The 12,614-nt window shown below is 50.3% G+C and overlaps 1 protein-coding gene across 2 annotated transcripts in view; it reads left to right on the top strand.

Annotated features, from left to right (window-relative positions):
• The window catches only part of KCNB1 (potassium voltage-gated channel subfamily B member 1), a 102,217-nt gene that overhangs the window by 16,895 nt on the left and 72,708 nt on the right, over positions 1-12,614 (top strand). The gene's annotated exons all lie outside the window — the stretch shown is intronic.

Here is a 12,614-nt window from a genome sequence, read left to right on the forward strand (position 1 = left end):
TTAACCTCTCTGGGCCCCTGGCTCCAGCTCTTGCAATGCCAGCTGCCTCTTCTCATCCTTCAGATCTCGGCTCGTATGTCACCTGTTCAGAAAGGCCCTCCCTGACCTTGAATGACCAATTTGGATGTGGCGGCCTTTATGCTCTGCGGTTTCTTTTGAGGTTAGGCCCACCGGGGGCAGGCATCCTTCCCTTCCTCGTCACCTAAGCTTTCCCTTGTCTCAGAGGTCACATCCGGTAGGATAAGTGGAAAGAAGTCTGGTTTGGAACTCTGGAGACTTTGGGTTCATAATCCCAACATCGCCACGTACGTGAGCTATGAGAACCCGGGCAGAGAGACCCTTCGGCTCCCCGGCCTCAGCTTCCCCGGCTGACAACTGGGTGTGGTGGCTCTGCCAAACCGGAAGGACCCCGTGAAGCCGGAAGGACCCCGTGAAGCCGGAAGGACCGGCACCCCCTGCGGCCAACATGGCGCCCGGTCAGGTTCGGTGCTTCGTTCCCGTGGTTGGCTTTCCTTCTCCCCTCCTTTTCTCAAGAGGGAGAGAAGAAAGATAGTCTGCCCCACACCTTGCCATAATGCGGCCTCCAACTACGATGCCTTGGCTGCTCGATTCTTCACACAATGACTGTGCCAAGGAGCGGCTGGAAGGTAGGCAGCTTCTCTTACATAAAGCTCTGTGCAAATGCGGCCCAAGGCGCGTCCGCCAGTCCGGCTCTGCGTCCTTCCAGGCTGCTGCCCCCAAGCCCCCCATAAACATTTTAGATCCTTGCTGGCCTCAAGACTGAGAGAAGGGACCAATCCAAAGAGGTCGTTTTCCAGACGGACTGGAGAGATCCGTGGTGGGTGCGTGCGTCCTGGATGCCCCCAATTACTGAGTGATGCCCTGGGGAGGAGGGGTGGCTGGCTGTAGAATTTGAGGGGGTAGAGTGCCAAACGAAAATGCAGTCCTCCTCGTTCAAAAATTCCTAAGAATTTCAAGACCATGACAGCAGAGCCGGCAACCAAAACCGGGGCCTTTCGAGTACAGGGCCCTGGGGGACCGTGCAGGCTGCACTCCCACGAAGCCTGCCCTGCCCAGGAAGAAAGACTCAGAAGTCCTGGGCGAGGCGTAGGAGGTTTCTCAGTCCCAGAGAACCTGCCAGGGGAAAAGTGCCTTCTCAGGGACCTTGAGCTCAGATGGTCACAGGGGCCAGGGAGGTAGTGTTAACAAGCAAAGCAGCGGGGTGCCTAGGTGGCTCAGTGGTTTAAGCCTCTGCTTTCAGCTCAGGCCATGGTCTCAGGGTCCTGGGATTGGGACTCTCTGCTCAGTGGGGAGCCTGTTTCCCCCTCTCTCTCTGCCTGCCTCTCTGCCTCCTTGTGATCTCTCTCTCTGTCAAATAAATAAATAAAATCGTAAAGAAAAAGAAAAAGAAAAAAACCAAGGCAGCTGGCTGAAAGAACTGTGATATTTCTTTTTTTTTTTTTTTTAAGATTTTTTATTTATCTATTTGACAGAGAGAGATGACAAGTAGGCAGAGAGGCAGGCAGAGAGGGAGAGGAGGAAGCAGGCTCCCCGCTGAGCAGAGAGCCTGATGCAGTACTTGATCCCAGGACCGTGGGATCGTGACCCAAGCCGAAGGCAGCGGCCCAACCCACTGAGCCACCCAGACGCCCCAGAACTGTGATATTTCAATGAGCAAGACAGTGAACTCTCAGCCTTGGTGTCAGAGAGGCAGCAGGGAGCGGTGGGGACTGGAGAATACATGCCCATTGAAAGAGGCAGCTGCTGTCGAGCTCCAGGCTGGGTTCTGGGCCCAGCCAGAGATTTTTTTTTCTTTTTTATTGCTTTCTTTTTCTTTCTTTCTTTCTTTTTTTTTTTAAGAATTATTTATTTGAGAGACAGTGAAAAAAGCACGTGCAAGTGCTGGGAAGGACAGAGGAAGAGAGAAAGGGAGAGAAGCAGACACCCTGCTGAACCCAGAGCCCAACGCACAATTCAGTCTCATGACCTGAGCCGAGATCAAGAGTCAGACATTGAACTGACTGAGCCAACTAGGCGCCCCCTCCAGAGATTTTAATTTTTTTCATGTGAGATATCCCAAGTTATTAATGTTGGCAAATAATTTAAAATTAAACAGATCTGAGTGGGCCGAACACAGTCCTCAGGGCTCCACTTTTTGACCTTGAGGCACAGAGCCTTCTGATGGCTAGAAATGAGAGGAGAGGCTGTTTCTGGTCTCTGAGGCCCTCCCATCTAGAAGGGAGAGCTGAGGGTAGGGCTTGGGTGACAGAAGCAGCAGGTTCCCCTCCCCTCTCCTTGCTCTGGCAGCAAGCACAAGACAGGGTAGCAGGTGTTTGTTGAATGAATGACTGTCCTACCCAGCTGGGACTTGGCTTCAAAACCCAGGGCACCCCGAGCGGGTGCCAACACAAGTCAGGAAACTCCTTAACTAATTAGCTAACAGGAACCAACGTCCCCCAACCCAGCCTCCAACTAGAGCAGGAAGAAAAAGCTGCTATAAGGCTGTAAAAAGCACTGTATTCTGAGTGAGCAAACTGAACTGGTACTGAGCCTTAGGTTCCTCATCTGTAAAATGGGAATAGCAAGTTCCCAGGGTTTGTCCGGAGAAGTCAATAAGAAGAAGCATGTAAAGTGCTCAGCAAAGTGTCTGATGTGCAAAAACTATAAGCTGGTATTATTTTTATTTTCATCTTTCTTTCCTCCCCATCCAAAGATTTGGCTTACTTCTAGGGGCTGTGGGCCCATGGAAGAGTTTATTGTGTAGAATTAAATTTTAGATCCTTGCAAAGTGGTATCAGGTCTACAAATTCGGCCTGGGAAGCGTGAGTGTTCAGAAATTTGGGGCAGAGATTGGGGGCCCAGGATGGGAATTCTCATGTTCAAGGTTGGAATTATGCTTCTTGAGATCAGTGCAGTGATATTCATTGTTGGGACACTGGCATTCAGGGTCACAGTTCTGGGGTTCAAGGTTAGAAGGCTGCCATCCATTGTCAGAATCCTCAGATCTGTAATTGGACCCAAGGAGTACAGTGCCAGAGTACCGCTACTCGTGATGGAAACTCTAGCGGGCAAGGTCGCAACGCGGATGTTCCAGGCTGGAAGTCATGTTCAGAGACCGAATTTTGAAGGTCAAGGTCAGGACACCTCAGTGGTGGTCATGATTGGAATTCTGGCAGGCACATTCAGAACCTTGTTGTTTGGCGTCGGAACTCTTGTCCCTGACTCAGTATTTTGTGGGTCTCATCCCTTATGTGTGTCATTAAAGCTTCATTGTCCATTCCCTCGGCAGCAGTTCCTGGAGAAATGCAAACCACAGAAGACCCCCAAACCTCCATTTAGCTGGTGGGATTCTGTCATTTATGCCTCTTTCTCCTTCTGTTTCTGATGCCCATCCACTCAGGAGGTGTTCTGAGGGGTGACCTGGTCCTCAGGAAGGCAGCTAAACAATGTCTCCCCGGCCCCACCTCTACCAAGGACCCTTGCCCTGACATCAACCCCATTTAATTTACCTTTTCTTGTTGGTTGGCCCACAGCAGGCCCTGGGAGGCAGCCCTGCCAACCCCCAGATCTCATCTCCTTGTTCTCCAAAGAAAGGCAAACGGTGTTAAGTAAAGGTCCGAAAAGATGCCAAGGCTTTGTGGCTTCCCAGGCCTGGCAAATGTGTGGCTGGCAGCAGCTTGTGGGGAAGTGGAATAGTGTGCTGGTCACTGTGGTCCCCACAAATGCCCTGTTAGCGTCTGCTGGAGAGGGAGCTTCATCTATGGTGGGATGGGGAGGTGCTGCAGGGTCACCTTTCAACTCTGCGTACCACATACATGTGCACGTGACAGGCATTCAGTGCTAAGGTGGTTGGCAGGGACCAGTTGCTAGATCTCATTTCCTGGTAAATGACTATAGTTCCCCTCACCCACACTCATGCCCCCACCCCACCTTCACGCTCTGAAAGTTTACCCTCCTTGTTTGTTTGTTTGTTTCTTTCTTTCTTTCCTTTTTAAAAAGATTTTATTTATTTATTTGACAGACAGAGATCACAAGTAGGCAGAGAGGCAGTAGAGAGAGAGGAAGGGAAGCAGGCTTCCCGCCAAGCAGAGAGCCTGATGTGGGGCTTGATCCCAAGACCCTGGCATCATGGCCTGAGCTGAAGGCAGAGGCTTTAACCCACTGAGCCATCCAGGTTCCTCTTTCCTTGTTTTTTTCATACCCTTTGCACCATCTGGTGTATTATATGTTTATCTGGCTCATCTCACTACATTATAAGCTCCATCAGAGAGGGACTTGGTCAGGTTTTGCTTGTTTTCTCAGTGTTTAATCTGTGCCTAGGAGCGCCTGGGTGGCTCATTCAGTTAAGCGTCTGCCTTTGGCTCAGGTCATGATCCTGGGGTTCTGGGTTCAAGTCCACATGGGGCCCCCTGCTCAGCCAGGAGCCTGCTTATCCCTCTCCCTCTGCCTGCTGCTCTACATGCTTCTGCTCTTGCTTGCTCTCTCTCTTTCTGTCAGATAACCAAATAAGATCTTTAAAAAAATCTGTGCCTAGAATAGTAGTTACTAAATAAAATTTGTAGCGTGAATGAATGAACGAATGAATTTTCCCCTTCGATATGGTCTTAGAGAGTTTTTCAGGCTTCAAACCATTTCACTCAGAGCCCACCTACAGTCTTATCCATTCTTTCTATACAGAGTTTTTGGACAGGGATGAGGGAGAGTGGCAGTAGGGAGGGGCATTAACTCTTCCATAGCTTCCCATTGCTCTTGGGATGATTTCCAAATCTCTTATCTGGTCACTGAAGACCTATAAGAACTGCTACCCACCTTCATATTACACATATCTGGCTCCCTCTCGCCTTTCTTAGATCCTTAGGACTCCACTCGGGGTCTTACCTCAGGACCTGTGCACATGCTGTGCTAACTAGAACAATCTTGCACCTCTCACCTTAGCCCCCTTGGCCTCCTTAATTCATCTTTTATGACTCTATGTAAGCATCTTTCCCTTGACTTCCCAAACTTGATGTCATTTCCCTCATGATAGGCCCTGGCAATTATTCTAAGAATTTGTCATTAATAATAAGTAACCCAAACTCCCCTTGTCGTATGGATGCTTTGTTGTATTCCTCAAGCTCCAGAAATTCATAACGGCAGTGTTTTGGTTTTTTCCCATTTTTATGATATAAGGGAGAGAGGAGGGGAAAGCTGAGAGTTTTCCATTTCATTTGCTGGAGGATGGGGTGGGGAAAGGAAGCACATCTCCTCCCAGAAGCCTGAAAAGCTCCAGGCGGACAGAACCCCCACCTCTCTGACTTCATTTCCTGGCTTCCTGTGCACAGCCACACTGATTGCATACTTACTAAATTCCTTCCTGACTCAAGGCCTTTGCACGTGCCGTTCCCTCTGCCTGGAATGCATTTTCTCTCTTCACGCAGTTATTGCCTGCTCATCCCGAAGCTCCCAGATCAAATGTCCCACCTTCCAGGAGGCTTTCTCTGATCTCCTAATAGGTCAAATTCCCGGTTTATGGTCTTCAGAGTTCTATGTGCCTCTCTTGGGTGGGCCTTGTTCCCACTGTAATTTCACATCCATGTAAGCAATTATCTGATTATTACTTGCCCCCCCCCCCCAACTTGGAGTCGACTGTGAGCTCTCTGATGGCAGGATTGGTCTGCTGTGTTCGTCTGTCTCTCCTGCTTCTGGCATTGCGCGTCCCTCCTTGTAAGCGTTCTGTAAAATTGTGTTGCATAGGTGGGTGGCTGGGTGGATGGATGGATGAATTCAGAAGTTATCACAATAGGCAGAAAGCAGATATCACACTCCTTTCAGTGGGGAGTGAGTGAGATAGTCTGGTATGTCTAGCTGAGACTCCAACCAGAAGTTTCTTACTGTCCAAAACTGGAAGGAACAGGGTGCCAAATCTTCTCCAGAATAATAATTACAGTGTTATTTAAGAACTTTTTAAAGATACCTACTTGCGGGGTGCCTGGATGGCTCAGTGGATTAAGCCTCTGCCTTTGGCTCAGGTCATGATCTCAGGGTCCTGGGATCGAGCCCCACATCGGGCTCTCTGCTCAGCGGGGAACTTGCTTCCTCTCTCTCTCTGCCTGCCTCTCTGCCTACTTGTGATCTCTGTCAAATAAATAAAAAATATTAAAAAAAAAAGATACCTACTTGGGTTCTAAAGGATGCTGTTGAATTTTCCCTAAACACATGCTGCATGTAAAGACTCTAAACCCAGGAAACAGAAGTTCTGAGAGATCCTGGTAAATTTGCCAGAAATGTGGTTTATTTGAAAACTGTAATACCTTTGGGGCAAGTGAACACAGTTCAGATCTCAGTTCCACCACTAGTGCCTGTGGCCTTGGAAGGTCACTTCTCTCTCCGAACTGACATTTTCTCTCAAAGTCTATCCTATGAGCACCAAGGCAGTAGAAAAAGAGGACTTCTTCCTGGTGCTTCCAGCAGAAGTTCCAGAATTGGCTCTGACCAGACACACTTTAATGATGTGCTCATCTCAGAACCAATGCCTGAAGCCAGAAGGGAACACATGTGAGGGGACCTGCTTGGGTCATAGACCACCACTGGGCCTCGGGGAATATACATAAAATACTCTTCTTTAAACTAATTCACTTATTTTACTTAAATCAAGTTGTTTTAGGGGAAAATTTGGTATTATGAACAATTGGTACCATTCACCATAAATCATGTTGGGAAATTCTAGCCAGATGCTGGAGCCTGACACCTGCTCTTTTTAGGTTAAAAGGAAAGATGTACACGTGTTAGAGAGGTGTTAAAATCCCATTAGCTTCAAACTAGGCTTTCCCCTTCAGGGAGTCCAAAGGTCTGAAGGAGAATTGGAAAGGCTGGCACTATTCACGCTGAATCAGTGTGATTTGATGTCTTGTCCCTGAACAGCTACATTAGTCTTGGCTACATCTGAGAATCGTCTGAGAATCTTGGGAAGTCCCAATGCCAGGTCACCCCCAGACCAATTAAATCAGAATTTTGAGGTGTGGCTCTCAGGCACTGGTGTTTTTCAAAACTCCCAAGGGGATTCCACTGTTCAGGGAGGTTGAGAAATCTGGATTTCAGTGCATCTAGTTCTGGTGGTGTAGGTCCCACACTGGCGAGCATGGGGTTCACTGGGCTCCAGGAAGGGGCTCCCTGGAGACTGGAGTGCTGTGGGGTGGTCAGGGTGTGACAGAGAGTAGCAGGATCCTGTTTCCCCAAGGAATGAACTGAGCAGGAGTCCAGGGAGGGTCATTTAACACTCTCAAATGGGAAGGAAGCATGCATCCTTCTCTCAGTCCAGAAGAATTAGATGCTTGGGACAAAATTCAGCTCTCCTCCTGAGCCCACCCCTGCTATCTGGCACCCACTGCTTGTTACCTGAACCAGCTGCTACCTTTCTGCCTCTATCTGTCAACCATCCCAGACCCAGTTTTGCTGCTCATCAGCTGTGTGGCCTTGAGCAAGTCACTCAGCTTCTCTGGTCTTCAGGTTCCTCATCTGCAGAATGGGAGCACACTGCTGAACCGTGTGATCCTTAAAGGCATCTCCCCTTTGGGCACCTATGAGTTTTCATCAGGGAGGCAGCCACAGGTTAACCCCATACCCAAGCCTTGGGTCAGGGGTTCCCGAGTGCTTGCAGAAATCAGATTCCCAGGTCTGTCCCCAGACCACAGAATCAAGGTCTCTCGTGGCAGCTCAGGATCTACCTTCTAACAAGGATCTCTGTTGATCCCGATGTAGGCAGCCCTCAAACTGCACTTTAAAAGCATCTTGCCTGTGCCTTAGGGTCCGAGCCCCTTGGCCAGAGGTGTGCCCGGATGAGCCTCAGCCTCCACACAGCTGTCTCCCTTTTGCAGGTGAGGAAACAGGCTCAGAGAGGCAAAATCATGTGCCCAAAACTCAGCTAGGGCTGGGATTTGTATGCCAAACCTGCCGGACTCCAAAGCAGGTGTTCTCCTGTTTCTCACTGTCGGTTTTTAAATGACAACTTCCACCAGTGGCCGTCTTTCTCCCTTCTCCATGGCAATTTTTACCTTCTTGCTTTCCACACTCCTGGCCCACTTGAGTATATGCTCTACGTGAGCAAGGTTTCTAGTCTGTGTATCACAAGCACACCTGACCTTGTGCCTGGTATACACTAGGCGCTTAATGAAGGGGCATTGAGGTACTCCAAGCCTCAGTTTCCCCACCTGTATAAAGGAGTCCTTAGGCTTGCCCACCCCAGCATGCTTGCTCTAGAGTGCTGTGCTTAGAGGAGGAGGGTTGAAGGTGAAGGAGAAGAGGGGCCCTGCTCAGGACTGAAGGGTCTGGTGCCTTTTGCTATGGGGGTGGGGGCCTCAGGCCAGGCCCTCACCTTCTCAAGGCCCTCCACCCCTATTCCTCCCTCATACCGCCTCCCCACAGGGTCACATCTCACCACCAGTCTCCCAGGGACTGTCCCAAGGCCTCCCCACCAAGTGCAGCCAGGCGGATTTGTCTTTCTTCACCTTGTAACTTCATCTGCTCTGCCTGCTGCTGGAGGCGGGCCCCATCCTGTCCTGGGCCAGGCCAGCGGGCATATCCAGTCGGAGGGCCTAGGTGCCGCCGTTTCCCTGCGTTGCCTGCAGCACCTCCCAGACCCAGCATCCCACAGACAGAAGAGAGGCCCTGTCAGCCATTTTGGGGGTTCGGGGGGTGATTTCTTTGTTTATCAAACACTAGATGCTGTGGCCTGCCGTGGAGGGTGGTGGAAACAGTCTCCTCTCTGTTCAGGCCTTTCCTTCTTTCTTCTGAGGGTTGGCTCTCCATGGGGAAGGTGTAGGTCCTGATGAGTTCGTGCAATGAAGCAACCTCACCCACATCCCCTTTCCTGGCTGGCGTACCCCACACCCCACCCAGCTCCCTGGGATTGCCTACAACCCTGCACCTCCCTGCTCACACACCTGTAGCCCACGGCTCACTGAGTCAGGGGCAGAAGCTCGGCCTTCTTACTCAAAGGCTGGATCAACTCCAGGTGCTGTTGACGCTCCTGAGCTCCCCGTGGGATCAGGCTGAGGCTAGATGCCTGCTGAGACCACCATCCAGCACTGCTCCTGCCCTGCCAGGTCCCCTGCCCTCACTCTCATCATCTCCTAAAGGCACTGCCTCCATTCTTCTGCTACCTAACAATCCTCCCCTCGGTTCTGCTTCTGGAGACGCCCACCTGAGTCCTGAGAGGAAGAGATCAGTGTATTTAAAACTTCCATCCACAGACAAGTGCTAGGGATTGACAACTGAGAGTGACTTTCCGTCTAGGGCATCCTGTCCCCTCCCCAGCAAACCCCACCTTTTCCCCATCTCCCCTGCATCTTAGGATGGGCTCTCATGGACCCAGTCCCCACAAGCACAGACCCCAGGCCATGCCGCAGTGTTGCTGCTTCTGCTGACTTGGTGGGGATGATGGTCAGAGTGGGCTGCAGACCAAGCATTTGTTTATGGAGAGCTTTTACAGGCTGCCCCCCGGCCCCTGCCAGGAATGCTCCCCTTCCCCAGAGCAGAAGCTCTGGCAAGCCAGGGTTTTGTGTCCCTCTGGCCAGCCTTTTCTGAGGTTTAGCCTGGCAGCCTTCCACACCGACCTTGGCCAGTGTAATGAAGTTGGGAGAGGCTCCCTGCCAGCTTCCCATTAACGTGGCCTTTGAGAGTGCCTCAGGGGCTTCCAATCTTTTGGCCTGCTCAGGTCAGGAAGTAGAGAGGGTGAGCCAGGCAGAAGAATATGATAGATTCAGTGGTCCTAAGGCAGGGTGTGACCTTGTACCAGTGACACCGTCTCCAGGTTTGGAGTATAGGAAGTTGCACTGTAAAGGAGGCCACTGGGTTCCTTCCTGTACCCATGCATTGGAAGAACATTTATGGAGTACTGAGTATATGCCAGGTACTCTTCTAGGTGCTGGGAATATATCAATAAGCAAAATAGGCAAGGTCCCTCCTTCATGGTATACAACATCCCTAGTGGGGAGAATAGAAAGAATGTGGGATTCCAAGTTAGAAGATCTGGGATTTTTCTGACGGACTTATTTGAGCCTTCATTTCCTCATCTGCAAAGTGGGGTTGTTCTGAGGCATTACTGAGCTAGTGGGTACAGATGTTCCTGGTAGTAGCCATGTCAAACATTTATTAGGCACCTACCCTGGGCCAGGTGTCTGGACAAAGACAGTGTCCTTACGGTCTTCATGAGGAGTGGTACCATAATGCTGGCAAGTGGAGGCTCTGGAGCCAGTCTGGGTTCAAATCCAACTGTGCCATTTCCTTTGCTGTGTGACCTCGGACAAGCTGCTGGACCTCTCTGTGCCTCAGCATCCTCACCTGTGAGACAGATTCTCAGATGGCTGGAAGGATGGACTTGGATTAGGACAGGCACAGCCCTTAAAACACTGCCTGGTACATAGTAAGCAGTCAATCGAGGGGAGTTATGAGGTGGGTGTCAAGCATCTCATTTTATAAAGGAGAAAACTGAGATTTTTAAGTACTTGCCTGAGGTCATCCAGCAAGAAGGCACTGAGGGAGACGTTGAAGGAGCCTCCCCAGGGTCTGGACCCAGTGCCAAGGGCTCCTTCTCCCTTAGCCACTTGGACCTCGTGAAACCAGGCCAAGCTGCAGACTGAGCCCAAGAGATTCACAGCCTAGAAATCCTGTGTGTGTGTGCTTTGGTGCCTCTGTGAGCTCCTGTGCACACATGTGCAGGTGAATGCGTCTATGCATGCTTGTTTGCCCACACCTGACCATGCGTAACAGTCATCATCAAGAACATACAATATGATTCCACTTATGTGGGCTCCAAGAGGAGGCAAAACTAAACTATGGTGCAAGAAATCAGAACAGTGTTGCCTTTGTGGTACTGACCAGAAGGGGCCTGAGGAAACTTTCTGGGTGGTGGAAAGGCTCTATACTTTAATTGGGGTGATAGTTACACCGGTGTATTCATTTATCAAAAGGCATTGGACTGAATGCAGAAAACTTGTATGTTTTATTGTGTCTAAATCATACCTCAACAAGTAAGAGAGTATTGGGAGAAAAATGGTCAGTGAGAGATCTCATTTACTGCGTGCTGACTAACCACATGCCAGGCACTATTCTCAGCACCTCCGGGCACCTGTCATATAATCCTGGCAGCAACCCCACGCAGCGTGACCACGTGCGCACACATGGGCGTGGTCCTGAGTCTACCTGGCTGGAGCTCTTGCTGTGTGGGCTTATGAGTGGCTCACAGAGCACACATGTACATTGAGTCACTTCCACACTCGGCCTCAGCAGGCACCCTGAGGGTGCGCATGTGTCTGCAGATCTGTCCACCGGAAGAGATACCTGCCGGCACGTGTGTGCTTCACGCACTCACATCGGTGAACCGTGCTCTGTGCGCTGTGCCATAGTTGGATGCTAATGTCTGCACCCTGGTCTATGTAGACAAATCAAGCCCTGTTATCAGACCGTAATGGCAGGGAACTGACAGCCAGCCGCCTGTGCCAGGAAGGAGTGGAGACTCCTGGGCACCCGGCAATTAGCATCTCTAAAGGGCGTCTCAGCTGAATGGTGGTTAATTGGCAGATATGGCCCCTATCAGCCAAGCACAGTAGGGAGATGACGGGCCTCCCCAAGGATTTGTGAGCTGCCCTTGGCTACAGGTTTTGCCCTGAGAGGAGCCCACATGCTAAGTGAGTTAATAGAGCCTGCCTGCCCACACCTTTCCTGCTTCTGCAAAGGCTCAGAGAGGGTGAGCAAGTTATCTGGGATCAAACAGCCAGTAGGCCATTGACCCAAGGACTGAATGTGGGTTTCTAGATTGCAGGCATTGTATCTCCCAGAGATGACTCACACCCACCGGCAGTTTGCATGATTTTCTGTCATTTCTTTTCAATAAATGTACACTGTTTGGGTAGTGTTTTTCCCTTAACTGGCTCAATTTTTAAATTTATGGAACTTTATTATAAAAAGAACCTGCCAGTAGTGGAAGGCTAGTACCTATCTGATACCCATAAAGTCAAGTAGGGTTTCCAGCTGCCTATATCCCCATTTGCCTGGGACTGAGGCTGTTCCCTGGACAAGGAACTTTTCTGTTTTAAAATCAGGATGGTCCTGGAAAATCAGGTTGAGTTTGTCAGCCTAATAGAAGACAAATTCAAAAAAAAATCATGAAAATGATTTAGATCATTAAACTGTAACTGGCCACAGCAGCCCGCCACAGGCCCTAACCTAGGGCCTGTTCTCTCTGCTAAAAGCAGCTTGATTAGGACTGGGAGCATCTCTTTGCCTGTAGTCCCAGCCCCAGGACTGACTCTGATTGGTGTAATTGAGTCAGTGTCCAAACTGAGCCAATAGTCATTACCAGGGGGAATGCACAGTTCTAATTGGCCAGGCCTGGAATCAGAGCATGGGTCAGTCTCATGTATGCCAGGTGGCTCCATAGTGGAGGCATGGTTTCCCAAAAGCCTGTGAGGAATTTTTACCCAGAAGGAAGCCACCAGACGGGCCTGAAATAGCAGGGGACTCCTCTGCCCTCAAAAGGCCCTAGCTCTCAGTCTGCCTCCCTCAATCTCTCCATTTCTGACATGGGAGGGTTGAGGACAGTTCAGCCCTCTAAGATCTTCTAAGATGATCTCTAAGCA

The sequence above is a fragment of the Mustela lutreola genome, chromosome 9 (genome assembly GCF_030435805.1).
Source record: "Mustela lutreola isolate mMusLut2 chromosome 9, mMusLut2.pri, whole genome shotgun sequence".
Lineage (NCBI taxonomy): Eukaryota > Metazoa > Chordata > Mammalia > Carnivora > Mustelidae > Mustela > Mustela lutreola.